General features: G+C 36.3%; 1 pseudogene; it reads left to right on the top strand.

The window, feature by feature from the left end:
• Positions 1–24,941: 24,941 nt before the first annotated feature.
• On the top strand, positions 24,942–26,087 carry LOC144341397 (small ribosomal subunit protein uS2 pseudogene; annotated as a pseudogene).
• Positions 26,088–26,668: the final 581 nt, after the last annotated feature.

The following is a 26,668-nucleotide window of genomic DNA, read 5'->3' as shown; positions in this document are numbered from 1 at the left end:
TTATAAACTTTGTTTTGAATGTCACTCTAATTTTAGAGCAGATGTAATTTTGGAATTAGTGAAAGATTTCTTACCACCGGAGGTATTAAAAAAGAAAAGATGAATACCTCCAATACATTCTAAAAGAATAATTTCAAAAATATTTTTAATCAACATGTATAGCATATATATTATATGTAGTATGTGTATATATAGTACATATATATGTATACATATGTTGAAAGAGAAAAATTATCATTTATATGTAAACTATCAGGTATTACCTTCTGCTTAGAATGTAAAAAGTCACAAGAAAATGTCATTCCCATCCTAACAACAGTAACCAGCCAGACAATATGTAAAGTCACGGTTTGAAACAAATTTATCAGAGTGCTAAGAATGAGGGATTAAACCTAATGACTTAAAATCCAAAAAAGTTATACACCTCTCTTTGGAGTGAAGAAATCTAACAGTTTCTGTCATTTTTGGTGAATCAGTGGAAAAGGGAGAAAGCTGTCAGAAAAATGGGAAATGAGAAAATTGATGAATGTTTAAGGAATTTTTATTGACCAAGTGTGGGATGGCATGATGATTTGGAGTCCCCAGAACAGAGAGTATGCCACTTGCCAACACTTTTTCAGAGGCATTCACAGAGTACTCATGAGAAATATTGGACCGGGGTAGGAATGTTAAGAGAAACCTTCAAGTGTTTGAACTTCACACCCAGTACAAGGTAGCAGGCAGTTACCTTTGGTGGAAAAGGGTCAGGAATACTGGAAGAGACTTGCTGCACTGAGACACAGTGTGCAGGACCTCATGAAATCTAAGGGCAAGGCATAAGAATGAAGATAAACCCTCTGGGCTTTACACTGAGTAAGAGACTGTGATGACCTGTTGCTAAGAGAAGAGCAGGAAAGCTAAGATAAACTCTCCTATGAGATGCAAGTGTAGGGGGATTGCTGGAGTCTTCAGGCAACACAAAATCCTGAAAGAAATTCTCTAGGTACTCAGGGCCCCCACTGATGCAATGGTTGATTTTGGTGGAGACTAAGGCAGGATAGGTAATAAGTATCCCTCTGAGATGCAGACAAGCAGGGATTGAGAAAGACTAAAGGCAAAACAAAAAAATGGAAACAAATTCTTCAGATGCTGAGGTCCCAAATCTAGCTAAAACGAAGGCACAGATCCAGTTCCCAAATTATTTGCAGGCTGTGGTAAAATAAATCTAACTAAAGAAACTTTCATATGCATTTATCAAAACATCAATCAAAATGGCAGAGTAGGTGGTACCAGCCTTCATTCACCTACAAAGTAACAAATACAGGCCACTAGCCACAAACCAAAACATCCCAGAGAAGTTTGAAAGGCCCACTAAAGAGTCTGTGGCAACAGAGTGGAGCAAAAATATTGGGAATATGCACATAGAAAAGATTGCTGGTGAAATTAGCATACTTGAGATGTCAGGAGAGAGCAAGGAACAAATAAGAAAGACAAAGGTTGTTGCTATCAGCTGCATGGCAGGAACCATTGAGTTTCCTAACAGTCTGCTCCATAGGGGACACTGGCTACTTTTGCTAAAGAGGCAACAAACAGCTATTTTTGTCCAGGATCCCCAGAAAGGGAGATGTGTCTACACACTTCTCTACCACCCGAGAAGCTGAAACCTCCCCCAACCATACAAGTGCCCTGCCCATAAGTCATATTGAGCTAGTTAGCACTCTGGGACCCAGAGTCAAACTGTTTCTGCCCATAGTTTCATTCCAGGTACTGGCTTAGATACCATAGAGATCTTGTCTCTACCTTGACTTCAGAGCCACTTTAACGCTGCATAAGCCTGTGCTCCCTTGCTTAACTCTATGACTGCTGCACAAGCACCCGCACATCACATGCTGTTACTCACAGGGGAGCAGGGGTCCCTGAGCCTTAGATACCTGTGCCATTATCATTCTGGATTCCAGAACCATAGTCCCTCCAGGCATGCTCATGCTTCAGGCCTCAACTTCATGGCTACTCCATGAGCACCATGATCAGACACCAGTGCCACTGCCAACGTGAGTGGGACTGCAAAGTAGACCCAGTGTCAAGAGGGATCTCTTCAGCCACTACTTCCCCACTGAGAGAAAAAAAAGATTGGAAGTACCTTAGCAGCCATCACCATCAAACACTGCAATGACTTTCACTGCTGCTATGGATATCCACACTATTGGCTGCTGAAGATGCCTGTAACCTTCATCAATATTGACCTCAGCAGACAGGTGTGTTGAGGTGAATACACAGTTTTGATCTCATTGGCGACAAACCTCTGCACCCCACCCAGAAATGGCCTCAGATCCCCCTATAGGGAGAGATCTTTCCACAGAAAAAATAGCACATAAAGTCAGGAAGAGGGAAATACTCCACCAAATCTGCAGACATCAATAGAAGGCAAGAAGAACCAAAACAACCAAGGAGACATAACACCATCAAAAGAACACAATTTTTCAGTAATTGCCCCAATGAAGATATATGAACTCCAAATGTAGATATTCAAACTTGTCTAACAAATAATTCAAAACTATTATTTTAAGGAAATTCCATAAACTTCAAGAAAATACAGAGAAATAATACAATAAAACTTAAAAAAAAAGAAAGACCAAAATGAAAAATCTATCAGAGATTGAAATTGTAAAACAAAACGAACAGAAATTCTGAAGCTGAACATCACAATGAATGAAATGAAACATGCAATAGACAACATCAACACCAGAATAATTCATCATGATCAAACAATAAATGTGATATTACACATTAACAGAATAAAGGACAAAAACCATATGATCATCTCAATAAGTGCAGAAGAGGCACAAACAGAATTCAACATCCTGTCATCATAAAACTCCCAACAAATGAGATATATAGAAGAAATGTACCTCAACACAATAAAGACCATATATGAGATGCCCACAGCTAATATCATACTCAATGGTGAAAAATTGAAAGTTTTTCCTCTAAGATCAGAAATAAGGCAAGAATGTTCATTATTGACACTGCTGTTCCATATAGTACCAGAATTTATAGACCAAACAAGCTAGACAAAAGAAAAAAATAAAGGCATCCAAGTCAGAAAGAAAAAAGTTAAATTATTTCTGTTGATAGATTACATTATATATAGAAAACCCTAAAGACTCCACCAAAAATACTGTTAAAACTAATAAATTCAATAAAGTTGCAGAATAGAAAATCAACATACAGAAATCAGTAATGCTTCCATACATTAACAAAAAGTGGTAAATAAAAAAATCAAAAAAACAATTCCATTAATTATAGCCACCAAATAAATAAAATACTTAGGGATATATTCACCTAAGAAGGTGAAGGTGAAAGATCTGTACACAGAAAACTATAAAACATTAATGAAGAAAATTGAACAATGCACAAATAAATAAAAAGATATCCCATGTTCATGGATTGGAAGAATTAATGTTTTTTAAATGCCCATTCTACCCAAAGTGATCTACAGATTCAAAAAAACCCTATACAAATTCCAATGACATTTTTCATAGAAATAGAAAAAAAAAATCCTAAAATTTATATGAAACCACAAAAGACTGAATAGACAAAGCAATACTGAGCAAAAAGAACAAAGCAGGAGGCATCACACTACCTTATTTCAAAATCTACTACAGAAATATAGTAATTAAAACAGCATGGTACTGGCATAAAAACAGACACCTTGACCAATGAAGCAGAATAGAGAGCCAGGGAATAAATCCGCTTATTTATTGTCAATTTTTGGCAAAGATGTCAAGAACTCACAATGGGGAAGAGTTTCTTCAATAAAGAGTGAATTTTCACATGCAGAAAAATGAAAGTAGACCATCGTCTCAAAGCACATACAAAAATTGATCTAGGCCGGGCACGGTGGCTCAAGCCTGTAATCCCAGCACTTTGGGAGGCCAAGATGGACGGATCACAAGGTCAGGAGATCGAGATCATCCTGGATAAGATGGTGAAACCCTGTCTCTACTAAAAAATACAAAAAACTAGCCGGGTAAGGTGGCGGGCGTCTGTAGTCCCAGCTACTCGGGAGACTGAGGCAGGAGAATGGCATAAACCCGGGAGGTGGAGCTTGCAGTGAGCTGAGATCCGGCCACTGCACTCCAGCCTGGGCGACAGAGTGAGACTCCATCTCAAAAAAAAATAAAAATAAAAAAATTAAAAAATAAACAAAAATTGATCTAAAATGGATTAAAGACAAATGTAATACCAAAAACTATAACACTATTAGGGAAAAAAAGGAGGGAAAGCTCCCAGGCATCTATCTAGGCAAGGACTTTTTAAAATATGGCCCCAAAAGCACAGGCAACAAGAAGATAAATAGAATTCCACCAGTTTCACCAAGTGAAAAACTTTTGCAAAACAAACAAAGAAAGTCAACAGAGTAAAGAGACAACCTATGGGATGGGAGAAAATATCTGAACACCATAGATCTCATAAGGAGTTAATATCCAAAAGATATAAGAAACTCAAACAATTCAATAGTAAGAAAACAAATAACCTGACTTGAAACTGAGCAAAAAAAACTGAATTGACATTTCTCAAAAGAAGACATACAGATGGCTAATGGGTGTATAAAAAAATGCTCAACACCACTAATCAGAGAAATGCAAATAGAACCACAGTGAGGGTTCACCTCACACCTGTTAGAATGGCTACTATCAAAAAGAAAAAACATAATAATTGCAGGTGAGGATGGAGAGAAAAGATGTTGTTTTGTATGTTGTTGGTTGGAATGTAAATTAGCACAGTCATTATGAAAAATAGTATGGAGTTTCCTTAAAAATATAAAAATAGAACTACCGTATGATCCAGGAATCCTGCTACTGGATCTGTATCCAAAGGATATGAAATCAGTATGTCCAAGAGATATTTGCACTCCCTTATTTATTGCAGGATTATTTACAACAGCCAAGATGTGAAATCATCCTAAGTGTCCATCAACAGACAAATGAATTTTTAAAAATTCTATATGTATATACAATGGAATATTATTCCATTCTTTAAAAACAAGGAAATCTTATTATTTGTGATAACGTGGATGAACCTGGAGTACATTATATTAAGTGAAATAAGCCAAATACAGAAAGACAAATACTGCATGATCTCACTTACATGTGGAATCTAAAAAAGTCAAATTTATAAAAACAAAGAATAAAATGGTGGTTACCAGAAGATGATGGGATTGGGAGATGTTGGTCAAAGGACACAAAATTTCAGTTAGACAACAGGAATGAGTTCAAGAGCTCTATTGTACTCATGTTTACTACAATTAATAACAACTTATTTTATATAAAAATTGTTGGCTGGGCGCGGTGGCTCACACCTGTAATCCAAGCACTTTGGGAGGCCAAGGCGGGCGGATCTCGAGGTCGGGAGATCGAGACCATCCTGGCTACGGTGAAATCCCATCTCTACTAAAAGTACAAAAAATTAGCCGGGCGTGGTGGCAGGCACCTGTAGTCCCAGTACTCGGGAGGCTGAAGCAGGAGATTGGCGTGAACCCAAGAGGCAGAGTTTGCAGTGAGCCGAGATCACACCACACCACTGCACTCCAGCCTGGGTGACAGAGCGAGACTCCATCTCAAAAAAAAAGAAAAAAAAAATTGCTAACAGACTAAATTTAAGAATTCTTAACATAAAAAATAAGTATGTGAGATAATGTATACGTTAAATAGCTTGATTTAGCCATTCTACAATGCATATATATATTAAAACATCTCATTGTGCCCCATAAACATACATAATTTTACTCATCGATTAAAAAGTACATAAAATTTTAAGAAGAAACAAGCCCAGATCCAGCTAAATTATGGAGTAGATTAACTCATATCTCCATGCTAGTTGTCTGAAAAAGAAATGATGGGCCTTTTCTGAGTGTAAATATATTTGCTTTAGTGTATTGTTCTATTATATACAATATCAAATTTCAAATATAAAAATGAGGAGGGAAGAAAGAAGAAAATGTGACCCATTGTCAAGAGAGGAAAAAGTCAACAAATCTTAACCCAGGAAATTAGCCATTTCTTCTAGATTTTCTAGTTTATTTACGTAGAGGTCTTTATAGTATTCTCTGATGGTAGTTTGTATTTCTGTGGGGTCGGTGGTGATATCCCCTTTATCATTTTTTATTGCATCTATTTGATTCTTCTCTCTTTTCTTCTTTATTAGTCTTGCTAGCGGTCTGTCAATTTTGTTGATCTTTTCAAAAAACCAACTCCTGGATTCATTGATTTTTGGGAGGGTTTTTTGTGTCTCTATCTCCTTCAATTCTCTCTGATCTCAGTTATTTCTTGCCTTCTGCTAGCTTTCGAATGTGTTTGCTCTTGCTTCTCTAGTTCTTTTAATTGTGATGTTAGAGTGTCAATTTTAGATCTTTCCTGTTTTCTCTTGTGGGCATTTAGTGCTACAAATTTCCCTCTATACACTGCTTTAAATGTGTCCCAGAGATTCTGGTATGTTGTATCTTTGTTCTCATTGATTTCAAAGAACATCTTTATTTCTGCCTTCATTTCGTTATGTACCCAGTAGTCATTCAGGAGCAGGTTGTACAGTTTCCATGTAGTTGAGCGGTTTTGATTGAGTTTCTTAGTCCTGAGTTCTAGTTTGATTGCACTGTGGTCTGAGAGACAGTTTGTTATAATTTCTGTTCTTGTACATTTGCTGAGAAGTGCTTTACTTCCAATTATGTGGTCAGTTTTGGAATAAGTGTGATGTGGTGCTGAGAAGAATGTATATTCTGTTGATTTGGGGTGGAGAGTTCTATAGATTCCTGGACACTTACACTCTTCCAAGACTAAACCAGGAAGAAGTTGAATCCCTGAATAGACCAATAGCAGGCTCCGAAATTGAGGCAATAATTAATAGCCTACCAATGAAAAAAAGTCCAGGACCAGATGGATTCACAGCTGAATTCTACCAGAGGTACAAGGAGGAGCTGGTACCATTCCTTCTGAAACTATTGCAATCAATAGAAAAAGAGGGAATCCTCCCTAACTCATTTTATGAGGCCAACATTATCCTGATACCAAAGCCTGGCAGACACACAACAGAAAAAGAGAATTTTAAACCAATATCCCTGATGAACATCGATGCAAAAATCCTCAATAAAATACTGGCAAACCAGATTTAGCAGCACATCAAAAAGCTTATCCACCATGATCAAGTGGGCTTCATCCCTGGGATGCAAGGCTGGTTCAACATTTGCAAATCAATAAACATAATCCAGCATATAAACAGAACCAAAGACAAGAACCACATGATTATCTCAATAGATGCAGAAAAGGCCTTTTACAAAATTCAACAGCCCTTCATGTTAAAAACGCTCAATAAATTCGGTATTGATGGAACGTACCGCAAAAAAATAAGAGCTATTTATGACAAACCCACAGCCAATATCATACTGAATGGGCAAAAACTGGAAAAATTCCCTTCGAAAACTGGCACAAGACAGGGACGCCCTCTCTCACCACTCCTATTCAACATAGTGTTGGAAGTTCTGGCTAGGGCAATCAGGCAAGAGAAAGAAATCAAGGGTATTCAGTTAGGAAAAGAAGAAGTCAAATTGTCCCTCTTTGCAGATGACATGATTGTTTATTTAGAAACCCCATTGTCTCAGCCCAAAATCTCCTTAAGCTCATAAGCAACTTCAGCAAAGTCTCAGGATACAAAATCAATGTGCAAAAATCACAAGCATTCTTATACACCAGTAACAGACAAACAGAGAGCCAAATCATGAATGAACTCCCATTCACAATAGCTTCAAAGAGAATAAAATACCTAGGAATCCAACTTACAAGGGATGTAAAGGACTTCTTCAAAGAGAACTACAAACCACTGCTCAGTGAAATAAAAGAGGACACAAACAAATGGAAGAACATACCATACTCATGGATAGGAAGAATCAATATCGTGAAAATGGCCATACTGCCCAAGGTAATTTATAGATTCAATGCCATCCCCATCAAGCTACCAATGAGTTTCTTCACAGAATTGGAAAAAACTGCTTTAAAGTTCATATGGAACCAAAAAAGAGCCCGCATCTCCAAGACAATCCTAAGTCAAAAGAACAAAGCTGGAGGCATCACGCTACCTGACTTCAAATTATACTACAAGGCTACAGTAACCAAAACAGCATGGTACTGGTACCAAAACAGAGATATAGACCAATGGAACAGAACAGAGTCCTCAGAAATAATACCACACATCTACAGCCATCTGATCTTTGACAAACCTGAGAGAAACAAGAAATGGGGAGAGGATTCCCTATTTAATAAATGGTGCTGGGAAAATTGGCTAGCCATAAGTAGAAAGCTGAAACTGGATCCTTTCCTTAATCCTTATACGAAAATTAATTCAAGATGGATTAGAGACTTAAATGTTAGACCTAAAACCATAAAAACCCTAGAGGAAAACCTAGGTAGTACCATTCAGGACATAGGCATGGGCAAAGACTTCATGTCTAAAACACCAAAAGCAATGGCAGCAAAAGCCAAAATTGACAAATGGGATCTAATTAAACTAAAGAGCTTCTGCACAGCAAAAGAAACTACCATCAGAGTGAACAGGCAACCTACAGAATGGGAGAACATTTTTGCAATCTACTCATCTGACAAAGGGCTAATATCCAGAACCTACAAAGAACTCAAACAAATTTACAAGAAAAAAACAAACAACCCCATCAAAAAGTGGGCAAAGGATATGAACAGACATTTCTCAAAAGAAGACATTCATACAGCCAACAGACACATGAAAAAATGCTCATCATCACTGGCCATCAGAGAAATGCAAATCAAAACCACAATGAGATACCATCTCACACCAGTTAGAATGGCAATCATTAAAAAGTCAGGAAACAACAGGTGCTGGAGACAATGTGGAGAAATAGGAACACTTTTACACCGTTGGTGGGATTGTAAACTAGTTCAACCACTATGGAAAACAGTATGGCGATTCCTCAAGGATCTAGAACTAGATGTACCATATGACCCAGCCATCCCATTACTGGATATATACCCAAAGGATTATAAATCATGCTGCTATAAAGACACATGCACCCGTATGTTTATTGCGGCACTATTCACAATAGCAAAGACTTGGAATCAACCCAAATGTCCATCAGTGACAGATTGGATTAAGAAAATGTGGCACATATACACCATTTAATACTATGCAGCCATAAAAAAGGATGAGTTTGTGTCCTTTGTAGGGACATGGATGCAGCTGGAAACCATCATTCTTAGCAAACTATCACAAGAACAGAAAACCAAACACCACATGTTCTCACTCATAGGTGGGAACTGAACAATGAGATCACTTGGACTCGGGAAGGGGAACATCACACACCGGGGCCTATCATGGGGAGGGGGGACGGGGGAGGGATTGCATTGGGAGTTATACCTGATGTAAGTGATGAGTTGATGGGTGCTGACGAGTTGATGGGTGCAGCACACCAACATGGCACAAGTATACATATGTAACAAACCTGCACATTATGCACATGTACCCTAGAACTTAAAGTATAATAATAATAATAAATAAATTTTAAAAAATTTAAAAAAAAATTAAAAATTAAAAATTAAAAAAATCTTAACCCAAAGATGGCCCTCGTGTTAAAATTATCAAAGAGGGACTTTAAAATATGATAAATATATTAAAGGATCTAGTAGAAAAGGTGTACACATAGGGAATTTTATCATAGAATTGAAAACAATGAAAAAGAACCAGATGAAGATCCTAGAAATGAAAAATGAAATAATAAGTACAAAATTATGCTGATGGAATCATTATGGTAAATATTCAGCATACTAATAATCAGAGCAAGGATTATTATAATTCCTATTAATATAGTTAATAAATTATAATATAATTCTACTTATATAATTATAGAAATCATATTATGTAAGTATAATATATTGTTATAATATAATCATAATTAAATAATTATAATTATTCAGCATGCTAATAATCGGAGGAAGGAATCAATGAATTTGTAGAAAACACAAATAATTCAGACTAAAACACAAATAGAAAAAAACTATAAAGGAAAAGAGTAAAGACATCCAAACTGTTATAGATTATCAAGTAAGTTATCATATGTGTAGTTGGAGTCCCAGAACAAGAAAATAGAACAGACCAGAAAAAATATTGAAAGAAGTAATGGATGGCAATTTTCCAAAACTGATGAAAGACATCAACCACAGATCTTAGAAGTTAATGAAATCTAGTAATAGTAAAATACAAAGAAAACCATACCTCACTACGTCATGGTGAGAGCCCTACAATATAAAAATCATTAGAAAATATTGAAATGAAAGAAGAAAAGCCAGGCAGGGGGGCTTACACTTGTAATCCCAGCACTTTGGGAGGCTGAGGAAGGCAGATCACCTGAGGTCAGGAGTTTGAGACCAGCCTGGCCAATATGGTGAAACCCAGTCTCTACTAAAAATACAGAAAGTAGTCATTTGTGGTGGTGCACGCCTGTAATCCCAGCAATTTGGGAGGCTGAGACAGGAGAATCACTTGGACCAGAGAGGTAAGGTTGCAGTGGGCTGAGATCTTGCCACTGCAATCCAGCCTGGGTGGAGACTCTGTCTCAAAAAGAAAAGAAAAGAAAAGAAGAAGAAGAAGAAGAAGGAGAAGGAGGAGGAGGAGGAGGAGGAGGAGGGGGAGGGAAGAAGAAGAAGAAGAAGAAGAAGAAGAAGAAGAAGAAGAAGAAGAAGAAGAAGAAGAAGAAGAAGAAGAAGAAGAAGAAGAAGAAAGAAGAAAGAAGAAAGAAGAAAGAAGAAAGAAGAAAGAAGAAAGAAGAAAGAAGAAAGAAGAAAGAAGAAAGAAGGAAGAAGGAGAAGAAGAAGGAGGAGGAGGAGGAAGGAGGAGGAGGAGGAGGAGGGGGAGGGAGGAAGAAGAAGAAGAAGAAGAAGAAGAAGAAGAAGAAGAAGAAGAAGAAGAAGAAGAAGAAGAAGAAGAAGAAGAAGAAGAAGAAGAAAGAAGGAGGAGGAGGAGGAGGAGGAGGAAAGAAAGAAAGAAATATTCCATACAAGGAAAAACATTGACAGCTGACATATCAGAAAAAAAAATTGAAAGAAACAAAACAATGAAATATCATCTTTAATTTGCTGGGGGAAAACTGTTAGTCTGTAAATCTATATCCAGCCAAAAAAATCTGTTAAAATGAAGTCAAAATAAAGGCATTTTGGAAGCAGATGAAAACTGAAAGAATTTACTTCATCTCCAGCACACCTGCACTATAAGAAATATCAAACACTCACTAATGCTCTTTAATTTTTTTCAGTCATTTTCTCTCTGTGTTTCTTTGGATATAAAATATATTTGTTGCATCTTCAAGTTCAACAATCACTTCTTTCTACAGCCTCTAATCTGTCATTAATCACATCCAGTGTATTTTTCATTTCAAGCATTGTAATTTATATGTCCAGAAGCCCAATTTGGGCCATTTTGCTGTCTTCTATGTTTCTATTTAATGTGTCCAATCCTTACTCCAGCTTCTTGAACATAGGGTGTATAGTTATAGTCCTTGTCTAATAATTATAACTTCTGTATTACATCTGGATTGGTTTTTATTATTGATAGGTTTTCACCTGCTTATAGATTATAATCTTTCTTTGTATGACAGTGATTTTTAACTGAATGAATCACACTATGAATTTTATCTTGTTAAATCTTGTATATTTTTATAATCCTATAAATATTCTTAAACTTTGATCTGGGATAGTAAGTTAATTAGAAAAACTTTCATCCATTCTGGTCTTCCTTGTAGGTATCATTAGGAAGAACCAGAGCAGTATTGAGTCTAGAGTTGATTTTGCTACTACCGAGGCAAACCACTTCTGAGAACTTTCTATATGAATTATGAAATTTCCCATGCTGGTTGGCACCATGTGTAAGCCCCAGGTATTATTTCCTCTAATTATTTCTGGTGGTTCTTTCTTCATCCTTGGGTAGTTTTCTCCCACTTATGCATTGATCAGCAGTCAGCTGAAAACTCAAGGGAGACTCTGAAGATCTCCGGAACTGACTCACTCTCTATGCAGCACTCTCTTTTGCGATACTCTGTCTACTCTGCCCTATGAACTCTAACTCCTGTAGCCTCCTCAGACCCCTAGTTTTATCTTCTCAACTTTAGAGAGACTGCCAGGCTTTGTCTGGGTTTTATCTCCTTTTGCTACGACCTAGAAAATCTGGGGTAATCACAGGTCTCATCACATGTTTCACATCTCTTAAGGAATCACTATCTTTTATTACTTGATGTTTGAAGTCCTGAAAATCATTTCATAAATATTGTTCAGTTTTTTGTTTTTTATATGGAAGGTAAATCTGATCCCTCCAAATTTACCCTTCGTCTTCACTGGAAACAGAAATCTTTGTATCTTCCTTTTTAAAATATGCTAAATCTATGTAATCTATACATAATGATTGAAATCCTGATGTTTCCTTTTAGACCAGTTCCAATATCATTCCAGATTCTATATGATATCAAATTTAGAATATAATATAAATAAAAAGTATGAACTTTGTGAATAGGCAAAACTATAAGCAGAAGCTTAGAGATGTGTGAAAGAACATTGACTGTACAAATGTACTCATCCATTTACCTACTTTCTTTAGCCCTTTTTAAAATTCTTCTCTGACACTACTTTCCTTTAGGATCAGACATTCCTGCATTCCCTGTGATCACCTTTTACTCTGGAAAGGGAGTGACATAGAGCAACTAAAAACTCTTTTAGATGCCAAATATTTTGCAAATTTTTGAATTATAGTTTTTCTAAATACTGTAGCCTTACCTACTTTCTCTAGAATTCCTCTAGAAGTGAAGAAACAGAAACACACATTTTCTATCAGTTTCATATTAAGCTAGTGTCTGTGTTTTAGCTTTCAGCAGAAAATGTTAAGAATTTAATTAACAAGTGTAATTAATTTCTGACGTCTCCCTTTTTGATATCCCCCCTTCACTTCAGCCAAACGTGTATGTCACAATCAACAATTTGAAGAGATTTAAATAAAAAGTAATATCTTGTTTTCCTGAAAAGCACACTGAAAAAATAGGTAACAAAGGCAACACGAGTAATTTACAAATATTTCTGTTTGCGAATTTGAAGCCAGATCACTAGCTGGTGTTCAAATAGCTGTAAGTTATTTTACTATAAATTCAGAATGGAGGGATTGGCCAGCTGTAGATGATGCATTATGATTATATGATTCAGTGCTATAGTCAGGGGTGCTGCTTTGAGGAGACTGGTTATACAGCTCTGATGGCAAAGCAACTTAATTGAAAATTCATATTTCAAATTGCATAACAATGAAGTAGAAAAAGGAGAATTGCATAACATTCCTAATAGAATTTTTATTGTTTATATCACTTGCTATAAACAACAAATATTAATAGGAGCATCTCACAAAGCTTTTACTCTTTAAAATATTTCAAGTTTGCCATTTACTTTCAAAGTAAAAATAATAATATGTTTTAAATATTTCCTTAAATATTTTTTATTCAAATGAGAAGACTATGTGGTAAATTTAGGCATTTCTTCCTCTGTAGTATTCAAAAAAAAAATTGTAGGAACTGAAAAATATTTGACTTTTATATTGAAGAACCTGATGGAATGTTACAACTCTGAAATTCTATGCTTTATTTTCTTTTTAGCCATATTCTGTAATTAATCTCAACACTTTGAAGGGCCAACTGGTCTGTCAGTAAATGTTTCAGATTCGAATTTAATAACTTTGAATCCAGAATGCTAGTTTACTTATTCAGAGATTTCAAACTTTTCTTCACTTTGACACATGAAATGTAACATGTAAGACAAGGCATCTGCATTATCTAGGCTTGCCAGCTATGATTCCAATTGACAGACAAGTGAAATAAAGTGACTTCATCATGAAATTAAACTTAATCTTTCTCCAACTTATTTAAAATAAATCATCACAGTGGTAGGAAATAACTTGATGTATGGCAGTCTCTAAGTATTCATATGCAAAGCAGGCTGTCCCAGAGGTAATTAGAACAGAAGATAATTGCAGTTCATTAAATCAATTAAAAAATAAAATACTGCAAGAGCAAGAGGAAAGAAATGTGGTAGTTTAATATACCTAATCTGGAATTCAAGCAGGATAAGGGTGGCATGATACATGTTCTGTGTTACATAATGTTCATTTGTTCACTTTTTCTCTTACTCTTGCTTGAGTTCACTCTCTGACACATCAACCTCTCCTGCTTACAGTGTGGTTACAAGGACTAGGGTTGGAGGTGAGAAAGAGGACTAAGCAGATGGAAGGTACCTGGAGCCAACACATGCGGACTATATTCCATGAAGGAGCAAGTATTATGAGCCACTAGCTTGCTAATAACCTCCTGAGCAGCTTTAGCCAAAGACACATGGGGTCAGAATGAATGTCAACAACGAATAGCCTATTTAAGAACATCATAACTGTCTTGAATATTTTATGCCTCATGAATGTTGAGTGCTTACTTGCTTCTACCACTGGTTTTATCTATGCCTGTCTCACTAACTACATGCTTACTCTCTCTACATAGTTTTGTCTAAGAAAGATTATTATTAAATAATACAGAAAATATACATAAACATCATTTGCAAAATAACCATAATTATTAACACCTCACTGGTGCTTTTATTTTAAAAATGTTTCTTGACCACCTGTTATGTACCAGTAATTCCTTCAGGTGTTTGAGATACAGCAATGAGTAAAAAAACTAACATCCTTACCCTCTGGAAGCTTATATTTTGGTAGGAGCGACATAGTTAAGAAATACTTATTCAGTTTGTGTGTGCATAGGTATGGAAATGTGCATATCCATACACATATGAGTATGTGTGAATGGCCGTATATGTAAGTGTGTGTGTGTGTTGCACATACTTAAATATTTAATTAGCCTTGCCTTACTACTACAAAACCATAAGTCTGAGGTCTAGAAGTATTTGAATATTGAAGTGAATGATGTGTTAAATTGTATTTTCCTAACGTGCTGTGTTCCAGCAGCAATAGAATACATCAGTTTGAGCACTGGCTCTGCCACTACCTTTGTGTCTATGGACAAGTCACATGTTGTGTATACAGTTGCTCTGAAGATTTAATGAGATAATATAGGAAATGGGTAAACTAGAAAATTATGCACAAATATAAATGAGTTTCTATATTATTACCCCATTTGTGAAGGAAGTACTAGTGATACTTATATATTTTTGTCACTGAATGTTCCCATGGCTTCAAACTAGTAAATTAGTGGACTTTTAAACTTTTCACTTTATTGTCTGGGCTTAAGTTTCTATATCTTTGTGTACCAAAGCTACAGGTTGGTTTCTTTGCTCTTCAATAAAAATATGAGACCATATGGAAGTGAGGGTGGGGAAAGTCACATAAGGAAAATGCATCATTTAGCTTCATTAAGTCCCATTTTTGTTTTATACCAATAGCCACCACCAAAGTTAGAAGACACATTCTTATCAACCTTATATTCACTTTACCTTCTCAACTTCCACTGTCTTGCCCAATTTCCCCACATTCTCCTATCATCTTCCTACTTAAACCCCCTAAGCATATTGCGCCCAATGTTGAAGGTTTTTAGCCACCTTAGGGTTTGCTTCCTTCATTATATGAAAAGGCATAACCCTGTTATTGCCACATAAATGAGGACAAGAAAAGAAGTACTATTTTGCTCTATTAGCATTCATTTTGTGGCACTAGGCTTCAAATTAAGAGAGTTTAAGCTTTCATATTCATTCAAGCTATTCTACAATTATTTGCTATGTTTGATTAGAAACATTAAGCTACATAGCTGTTTTTCCAGTCAGAACAAATACTCGCTGTTAGTGGATAAGCCAACTGATGATTGTCCTTTGTTGAAAGCAAAATATAAAAATATGTTTTGGGGCGCCTGTAGTCCCAGCTACTCGGGAGGCTGAGGCAGGAGAATGGCGTGAACCCGGGAGGCGGAGCTTGCAGTGAGCTGAGATCCGGCCACTGCACTCCAGCCTGGGTGACAGAGCCAGACTCCGTCTCAAAAAAAAAAAAAAAAAAAAAAAAAAAAAAAAAAAAAATATGTTTTGTACCATCTTCAATTTTTCTTTTTTTTTTAATGTAAGTCATTATATTCAGACAAAGAAAAGTAATTGTTCTAAGAGTGAACTTTTGAATTGCTATTTTTAACTTATTTCAATGGCAATAATGTCCTTAGATTATGCTGGTAAATATATTACGGAAAACAACATACCTGATGAGTTAGCATCTTTGATAAAAACAGTAATGATGTGGAGAAAGATGTAACCCAAAGCTTCATCATATGAGTAATGGTTAAAGAATCTTTGGGAGGCCAAGACGGGCGGATCACGAGGTCAGAAGATCGAGACCATCCTGGCTAACACGGTGAAACCCCGTCTCTACTAAAAAGTACAAAAAACTAGCCTGGCGAGGTGGCGGGCACCTGTAGTCCCAGCTCCTCGGGAGGCTGAGACAGGAGAATGGCATAAACCCGGGAGGCGGAGCTTGCAGTGAGCCGAGATTGTGCCACTGCACTCCAGCCTGGGCCACAGAGAGACTCCGTCTCAAAAAAAAAAAAAAAAAAAAATCTATGGATAATTCTTCCAAAGAAAAGATTATATGGCTTGGAATCAGCTTTTGTTAGAACATAGAAGACAAATGTGATTTACTCTATGTTGTCTCAAAAGACACAACTAGTACTGATATGTGGAAATCATAAGGAAGGAACTTGCAACTCAAAAAAGGAAGATAATTTTGAATACATATTCACTAAATAGTAAAGTATCTTAATAAAGCATAAGCTACAGAAAGCACAATAAGAAATAGAAATATTGCTAGCAATTAGGTACTTAATACTTCACTCTAATTCAAAGATCAAGAAAACAAAAATACTAGTCTACACAGTTACAATCTATCAACTTATTACTAATGACTACTTTCTACCTTTTTTAGTAAATAGATTGATTTCTAATTTAATAATATATAAATCATTCTACTATAAAGACACATGCATGCTTATGTTTATTGAGGCACTATTCACAATAGCAAAGACTTGGAACCAACCCAAATGCTCATCAATGATAGAATGGATAAAGAAAATGTGCCACATATATACGATGAAATACTATGCAGCCATAAAAAAGGATGAGGTCATGTCCTTTGCAGGCACATGGATGATGCTGGAAACCATCATTCTCAGTAAATAACACAGGAACGGAAAACCAGACACCACATGTTCTCACTTATAAGTGGGAGTTGAACAATGAAACATAGGGACACAGGGAGGGGAACATCACACACCAGGGCCTGTAAGGGGGTAGGGGTAGGGGAGGGATAGCATTAGAAGAAATATATCTAACGTAGATGACGGGTTGATGGGTGCAGCAAAACACCATGGCACGTGTATATCTATGTAACAAACCTGCAAGTTCTCTACATGTATCCCAGAACTTAAAGTATAATACATATATATATAGTTTTCACACAAAAGGGAAAAGGGAAAAGCACACATGCCCCAGGATTGGCTACTGAGACTCAGAAATACATAGTTTAACTCTTCAAGGAGAGATCCAAATGTCTAGATAGGTGTTTGAAATCTTATTACCACCCACCCACACCCTAGACAACCAATGATCTACTTCCTATTCCTATAAACTTGCCTGTACTGGACATTTCCTATGTAAAACTAAATAGTATGTGGTCCTTTGTGACTGGCTTCTTAGCATAATATTTTCAAGAGTTTTCCATGTTGTAGCATATGTCAGTAGTCTTTTTTTTTTTTTGCCAAATAATATTCCAGTGAATAAATATACAATAGTTGTATTTATCCATTTATCAGATGATGGAATGTGGGTTGTTTCCTTTTTAGCTATTATGAATAATGCTGCTATGAACATTCATATACAAATTTTTATATGAATATATGTTTTCATTTCTCTTAGGTATTTAGCTAGGAGTGGAATTGCTGGGTCATATGGTAACCCTATGTTTAACCTTTTGAGGAACTGCTAAACTGTTCTTCAAAGTGACTGCATCAATTACACTTCCAGCAGCACATCTTTACTAACATGTGTTACTATCTTCTATTTATTATAGTCATTCCAGTGGGTGCAAAATGGTATCTCGTTGTGGTTTTGATTTGCTTTGTTTAATGACTAATGATGCTGAATCTTTCTACATGCTTATTGGCCATTTGTATATCTTCTTTGAAGAAATGCTTGTTCATATTATTTACCCATTTTTAATTGGATTATTTGTGTTTTATTTTTGATATATAATAGTTCTTGATATAGTTAGATACAATTATCTTATTACTGATATCATTTGCAAAAAAATTCTCCCATTCTGTGGATTGTCATGACATATTCTATTGGGTTTGAATTCCTCTAAAAAGATTTCCTTAACTTCATTCCATTAAAAACAAATCCTTAAATACATTCTGTAAAAAGGGAATTCCAGGGTAAAATAATTATGAGAAATGCCTCACACTAAATCTTCAATTCACATTCCATATCAGCATATTAAAAGTTCTAAGAAGTCTTGTGTAAGCTGTCTTAACTTTGTTTAACTCACTAAGAATTATTGTTTTGATTTAGTATTCAAGAAAGTCCCTATGCTTTAGAATATACTTTTGAAAATGCTACTGAAAGTCAAATCTGATAAAAAATATATATATATATAAGTTAAAATAACTGTTTTTCAGGTCATACATTCTGTCTTCTTGTATGTAGCAATAGTACCACCTTCTGGAAATCTAAAGATAGCACTATCATATTTTTCAGAATTTAAGAATAGTCTTCATTAATTATGGCATCATTTGACAAATGAGCTAGGCCTTTGTGTTTCTACATTCTCTTAAATCAAAACAAGACAAAAAAAATAAAAAACCCTGACCTTTTGCCATCGTTAATATATATTTTCTAGAAACAAATAGCATAGGAACAATGTAACTATTGGCAAATGTATTGGTATAAAAATTTTTAAAAATATTTTAGAGAGCAAAATCGTGGGACTGTGCTTATTAAATTAGTCAAATAGACAACTTATTTTCTCTCTCACTCTTGCATTGTCCTTAAATAAGATACAGAAAAGCAGTACGAAGAAGATAAGAGTTTAGAAGATGACCTACAATGTAGTTTTGTGTAAAACTGACAGAGCTACTCATGGCAAGCAGAAAACTTAAATAATATTCTGACAAATTTCTATTTTTAATTAAAATTTACTATATCTTTACGAAAAGTAAGATCCCTGATAGTCCGCCTGAATGACTTTATCAGATATACTGATAGATTTGTATATCCCTTCTTAAATAAATACATCGTGGTTTTCTATTTTTTTCCTGCAAAATAGTTATATTTCAGAAGCAAAATTAGAAAAAGCTATTCAACCTCATTTCTATAATGAAAATGTTTCATAGTGATGTGGATGCATTTTAATATATTTAATATATCTAATGTGATATGGGCAAGGCCCTCTCCAAAGACATCGCTCCCAAAGTCTATGAAAGGAGGTGGGGTGTGAGAAGGCATTTTCACCTTCACTGGTACCCACACCCCTCATTCCACAGTCCCTAGGGCTCTTCTTTTTTCCAGAGAGGAATCTCTCCTCTCTGGCCTTGCCTCCATCCTTCCATCCTACCAGGCCCTTCACCCTTGCAGAGGGCATTCATGTGATACTGTGTAGTTTGTGGGTTCCTCGCACTTTGAAGTGTAGTTCCACAAGATCTGGTTTTGATAAACCTCATCTGTGTAGCATTCTCCCTCGGGTGTCCCACCATGGCCTACATGCTGCTTGGTCTAGTCAGGCGGTTCCCACCACCGGTTCCCTGGCACTGCCACCTTCATATCTCTAGTAGATTTTCTTTTTCTTTTTTTCAACTTTGCTTTTGGGTTCAGGGGTACAGGCGCAGGATATGCAGGTTTGCTACATAGGTAAATGTGTGCTACGGTTGTTTACTGCACAGATCATCCCATCACCCAGGTATTAAGCCCAGCATCCATTAGCGATTCTTCCTGATGCTTTCCCTTCCCCCAACAGATGCCCAATGTGTGGTGTTCCCCCGACCCATGTCATGTGTTCTCATCAATCAGCTCCCACTTAAAAGTGAGAACAAGGCCGGGTGTGGTGGCTCATGCCTATAATCCCAGCACTTTGGGAGGCCAAGGTGGCATATCACGAGGTCAGGAGATGGAGTCCATCCTGGCCAACATGGTGAAACCCCATCTCTACTAAAATACAAAAAATAGCTGGGCATGGTGGTGCATGCCTGTAGTCCCAGCTACTCGGGAGGCTGAGGCAGGGAAATCACTTGAACCCAGTAGGCGGAGGTTGCAGTGAGCCAAGATTGTGCCACTGTGCTCTAGCCTGGCGACAGAGCAAGACTCCATCTCAAAATAAAACATAATAATAAGTGAGAACTTGTGGTGATTGGTTTTCTATTCCTGCCTTAGTTTGCTGAGGATAATGGCTTCCAACTACATCCATGTCCCTATGAAGGACATGATCTAATTCTTTTTTATGGCTACATAGTATTCCATGGTGTATATGTTCCACATTTTCTTTAGCCAGTCTATCATTAATGGGCATGTAGGTTGATTCCACGACTTTGCTATTGTAAATAGAGCTACACTAACAAACCCGTGCATGTATCTTTATAACAGCATGATTTATATTCCTTTGGATATATACCCAGTAATGGAATTGCTGGGTCAAATGCTATTTCTGCTTCTAGATCTTTGAGATAATCGCTACACTGTCTTCTGCAATGGTTGAACATTACACTCTCACCAACAGTGTTAAAGTGTTCCCTTTTCTCCACAGTATCTTTTGTTTTTTGACTTTTTAATAATAGCAATTCCAATTGGCATGAGATGGTATCTCATTGTGGTTTTGATTTGCATTTCTCTAATGATCAGTGATGTTGAGCTTTTTTTCATGTTTGTTGGTCACTTGTATGTCTTCTTTGAGAAGTGTCTGTTCATATCTTTTGCCTGCTTTTTAATGGAGCTGTTTGTTTTTTTTCTCATAAATTTATTTAAGTTCCTTGTAGATTTTGGATATCAGACCTTTGTCAGGTGGATAGATTGCAAAAATTTTCTCCCATTCTATAGGTTGTCTGTTCACTCTGATGATTGTTTCTTTGGCTGTTTAGAAACTCTTTAGTTTAATTAGATCCCATTTGATAATTTTCATTTTTGTTGCAATTGCTTCTGACATCTTCATTATGAAATCTTTGCCCATGCCTATGTCCTGAATGGTATTGCTTAGATTTTATTCTGGGGTTTTTATAGTTTTGGGTTTTATATTTAAGTCTTTAATCCATAGTGAGTTCATTTTGGTATATGGTGTAAGGAAGGGGTCCAGTTTCAATTTCCTGCATATGGCTGGCCAGTTTTTCCAGCACCATTTATTAATTAGGGAATCCTTTCCCCATGCTTGTTTTTGTCAGGTTTGTCAAAGATCAGATGGTTGTATACATTCAGTCATATTTCTGAGTTCTCTACTCTGTTCCATTGGTTTATGTGTCTGTTAATGTACCAATGCTGTTTTGGTTACTGTAGCTTTGTAGTATAGGTTGAAGTCATGCTGTTTAGGTTACTGTAGCCTTGTAGTATAGTTAGAAGTCAGGTAGTATGATACCTCCAGTTTTGTTCTTTTTACTTAGGATTGACTTAGCCTTTGGGCTCTTTTTTTGGTTCCATTTGAATTTTAAAAGTTTTTTCTAATTCTGTGAAGAATGTCAATGGTGGTTTAATGAGAATAGCATTGAATCTATAAATTACTTTGGCCAGTGTGGCCATTTTCATGATATTGATTCTTCCTATCCATGAACATAGAATGTTTCTCCACTTGTTTGTATCCTTTTTGATTTCTCTGAATAGTGGTTTGTAGTTCTCCTTGAAGAAGTCCTTCACTTCCCTTGTTAGGTGTATTCTTAGGTATTTTATTCTTTTTGTAGCAATTGTGAATGGGAGCTCATTCATGATTTGGTTCTCTGCTTGCCTGTTGTTGGTGTATAAGAATGCTAGCAATTTTTGCACATTGATTTTGTATCCTGAGACTTTGCTGAAGTTGCCTATCAGCTTAAGAAGCTTATGGGCTGAGATGATGGGGTTTTCTAGATATACAATCATGCCATCTGCAAACAAAGATAATTTGACTTCCTCCCTTCCTATTCGAATACCTTTTATTTCTGTATTGCCTGATTGCCCTAGCCAGGACATCCAATATTGTGTTGAACAGGAGTAGTGAGAGAGGGCATCCTTGTCTTGTGAGGTTTTTATGAGACTTAGAATAAAAACTCATTTTGATAATGATATTGCTCTGAAGATCAAAAACATCTTATTTATTAAACAGACTCTCTTAGAGTATTTCTTAAAATGCTTCATTAAATTAATTAATTAGTTTGGGGGTGGGTGGGTAGAGACAGAGTCTCACTATGTTGCCCAGGATGAACTTAAACTCCTGGCCTCAAGAGATCCTTCCACCTCAGCCTCCCAAGTAGTGAGGACCACAGGCAAATACCACTACACCTGGATAATTTTTATTTTTTTGTAGAGACGGAGTCTCATTATATTGCCTAGGCTTAGAGTACTTTTTTTTTAATACCAGCCACTATCCTAAGTACTTTAAAATATTTATTTATTTAAACCTGTTAAGAACCCTATAAGGTATAATTCCTGTTTATCTTCATTTTACAATTCAGGAAACTTAGGCACATGGAGAATAAGAAACTTGCCTAAGATCACCCAGTGATAAAGTTAAGATTTGAACTCCAACTACTTTGGCTTTAAGGTCTACCAGGGCCCTGAAACTCAAGCATAGAACAAAATCGAGATGTTTTCCTGCTTTTCATGTTTGTGCATTCTGTTTCTTACCAGAATTCCTGTGTGGGAGAATTTTTGGGCTAAATTTGTATAATTCTTACAATTATACAAATTTTCTATTTGTATACTCTACAAATAGAGTATAGTTTACAAACTTCTTATACAAATGTGTAGAAAACAATAAGTACCTGCTAGGATGTGAAGATTAAAATATAGGAAATTTAATTTGTTGAGGATGTAGCAAGAGTCAGATCTCAAATGTTGCATAAACTTGCTTATTCCAAAAGTCAAGAAGCTCCATCACAAAAATAAAAACAGCAAAATGTCATCATATTATATATTAAAATGAAATTATGATGATAATCATGGAGAATACGACACTACAGAATTTTTCACAATATATAATTATGATCAATAATTAAATAAGTTTAGTACAGCCACTGTGTACAGACATAATGCTAGGAAGTGTTTTAATAAATGAGCAAATCTGGGGGATTATAAGGTATTTAAGAAACAATGTAAAAGCCACCAAGGGTTTACTTTCAGATAGAATGTAGAAGGTCACAAAAGATTGTTCCTGCAACTAGAAAACACAGGATAAACTGAAGTTTACACTTTTCTTTAATCCATCAAAGGGTAATAGGTAAACCATAGGATAGACTAAAATTCATACTTTAAACCACCAAATAGCAGTAGATGCAAACAGATCTAAATAAAACTAAATTCTAAGTAGAAAAACACTTTTCTTGGTGATCAAAGTCCTATACTGTTTTCTTGGGACAAATTACCTGTTCTGGGTATTGATGGGTTGAATTGCACGTCTTCAGAATAAGCAGGGAGACTTTGCTAGAATGAAAAAATTGTACTACTGAAGCTTTTAATGATAATATGGCTGCTGCAGTGGATTACAAATGGAAGAACTTCAGTGAAAAAAAATTTAGCCCAACAATTCTCCCCCACAGGAATTCTGGTAAGAAACAGAAAGGACAAACCTGAAAAGCAGGAAAATATCTGTTTCATTCTATGCTTGGGTTTCAGGGCCCTGCTAGAATTGCATACGGTCTGAAAGTGACTGCATAAGCAACCAAATGCTTTTTGAACTATTAAGATCAAAGAGATCAACTCCTTGGTAGCAGCACAGCTTATTTGGGATGAGTATAAAAGGAAATTAGAGCTATAGTATGATTTGAACTAGAAATAAAGACATTGTCCAGCTCCAAGTGAGTTGGATGCGTGGTGGAATCTGAATAATCAGCCTCTCACAGCAACTGACAGAAAAGGAGAATATTATTAAAAAATATTTTCTAGTTCAGAATATACCATTCTTTTTTAAAAATTTCATATATATAATTTAAACAATTGGGCACATGTAAAGAAACAGAAAGAATACAGCCCCAAATGAATTGAAAAAATAATCAATGAAAGAATACACACAAATGACATAAAAAAAGAAAAAAATGATAGAATAGAGATGAAAGAATGACTAATGAGATGAAAAGCTTTAGCAGAAAAAGGGAAACTAAAAATAACAAAATGAAAATTTTAGAACTCAAAAATACACTTAAAATTGTTTAAAATTGACAGGTATAAAAGGAGACTAGACAAAGAAGAAAAGAATAGTAAACTCAAAGAGAGGCCAACAGAAAATATTTAAACTAAAACACAGATAAAATTCTACATATTTTATGATTTCATTTACAGTAAATGTCCACAATGAGTAAGTCTATAGAGACAGAAACTATATTAGTGGTTGCCTAGGGCTAGGAGAGAGTGGACAGGAAATGGGAAGATAGGGTATTTACAGCTAAAAGGCACAGAGTTCCTTTTTGAGGTGATGTAAACGTTCTCAAATTGACTGTGTTGATGGTTACACATATATAATAACTGAATGGTACTGACTACTGAATTATAAATATATTAATCACTGGGTCATATTATTGTTTAAAAGGTAATAAGGGTATTACAACTTCATGTCAATATATTATATAAATTGGTCAGTTTTTATAAATGGACACATTATTTGAAAGGCACAAACAACAAATGCTTACTCAAGAGGAAATAGATCAATATACCATGTGAATTGTCCTATCTTTATTAAATATACTAAATTTTCAGTTTAAAACCTTCCCACAGCTTTGCACTGTGGAGAGATCCACATGGACTTGTTCTAGATTTGTGGCATGACGTAAAGGGAACTTAAAGGGAAATTTTCACGATGTTCAGAGCCCTTGATGTCCTGAAAATGAAGGAGGACTGAAAATGTCCTCACATTTCTTGTAGTATGAACCCACTCAGGTGGCACCATCCTTGACTTCCAAATGGAACAGCACTTTTACAAAAGAAAAAAGTGATAGCATCTGCATCATAAATCTGAAGAGGACCTAGAGGCTTCTGCTGGCATCTCATGTCATTGCTGCGATTGAAAACCCTGCTGATGTCAGTGTCATATCCTCCAGAAATACTGGCCACCAGGCTGTGCTGAAGTTTACTGCTGCCATTGGAGCTACTCCTGTTGATGACCACTTCCTCCTGGAAACTTCATTAACCAGATCCAGGCAGCCTTACAGGAGTTGCATTTCTGGTGGTTACTGATTCCAGGGCTGACCACAAGCCTCTCATAGAGGCATGTTATGCTAACCTGTCTACCATTGCTCTAGGTCACACGGGTTTTCCTCCGTGCTATGTGGACATTTCCATCCCATGCAACAACAGCTCACTCGGTGGACCTGATGTGGTGGATGGTGGCCAAGAAGTTATGCACGTGCTTGGCGCCATCTCCTGTGAACACCCATGGGAGATTATGACTGATCTCTACTTCTACAAAATTCCTGAAAAGATTGTAAAGAAAGAGAACGTTGCTGCTGAAAAAGCTGTAACCAAGGAGGAATTTCAGCGTGAACAGACTTCTTAAGCACCTGAGTTTACTGCTACTTAGTGTGAGGTTGCAGACTGGCCTGAAGGTGTGCAGGTTGCATTTGTGCTTTGTGCCTATTCAGCAGCCACCTACTGAACACTGGAACACTCAGCCTGCCACTGAAGGGTGGTTTGCCCTCCTACTACTCAGGCCACTGAATGGGTAGGAAGAACTGCTAAATAGTGTTAAAGCCGTTCTTCCACAGGCATTTAAGCAAGATGGAAATAAGGTTGATGAAAAAAAAAATCATCAGTTTCTCTCTTTCTACAACATTTTTATCATTATACTCTAAGTTCTGGGGTACATGTGCAGAACGTGCAGGTTTCTTACATAGGTATACACTTGCCATGGTGGTTTGCTGTACCCATCAACCAGTCATCTACATTAGGTATTTCTCCTAATGCTATCCCTCCCTTAGCCCCCTACCCCGCAATAGGCGCCAGTGTGTGATGTTCCCCTCCCTGTGTCCATGTGTTCTCATTGCTCGACTCCCACTTATGAGTGAGAACATGTGGTGTTTGGTTTTCTGTTCTTGCATTAGTTTGCTGAGAATGATGGTTTCCAGCTGTATCCATTCCCCTGCAAAGAACATGAACTCATCCTTTTTTATGGCTGCAGAGTATTCCATGGTGTATATGTGGCACATTTTCTTTATCTATTCTATCATTGATGAGCATTTAGGTTGGTTCCAAGTCTTTGCTATTGTGAACAGTGCTGCAATAAACATACATGTGCATGTGTCTTTATAGTAGAATGATTTATAATCCTTTGGGTATATACTCAGAAATGGGATTGCTCGGTCACATGCCATTTCTAGTTCTAGATCCTTGAGAAATTGCCACACTGTCTTCCACAATGGTTAAACTAATTTACACTCCCACCAACAGTGTAAATGCATTCC

Source organism: Macaca mulatta, chromosome 6, assembly GCF_049350105.2.
Source record: "Macaca mulatta isolate MMU2019108-1 chromosome 6, T2T-MMU8v2.0, whole genome shotgun sequence".
Lineage (NCBI taxonomy): Eukaryota > Metazoa > Chordata > Mammalia > Primates > Cercopithecidae > Macaca > Macaca mulatta.
The sequence above is the reverse complement of the archived record's forward strand: the minus strand, read 5'-3'. Positions and strand labels throughout refer to the sequence as shown.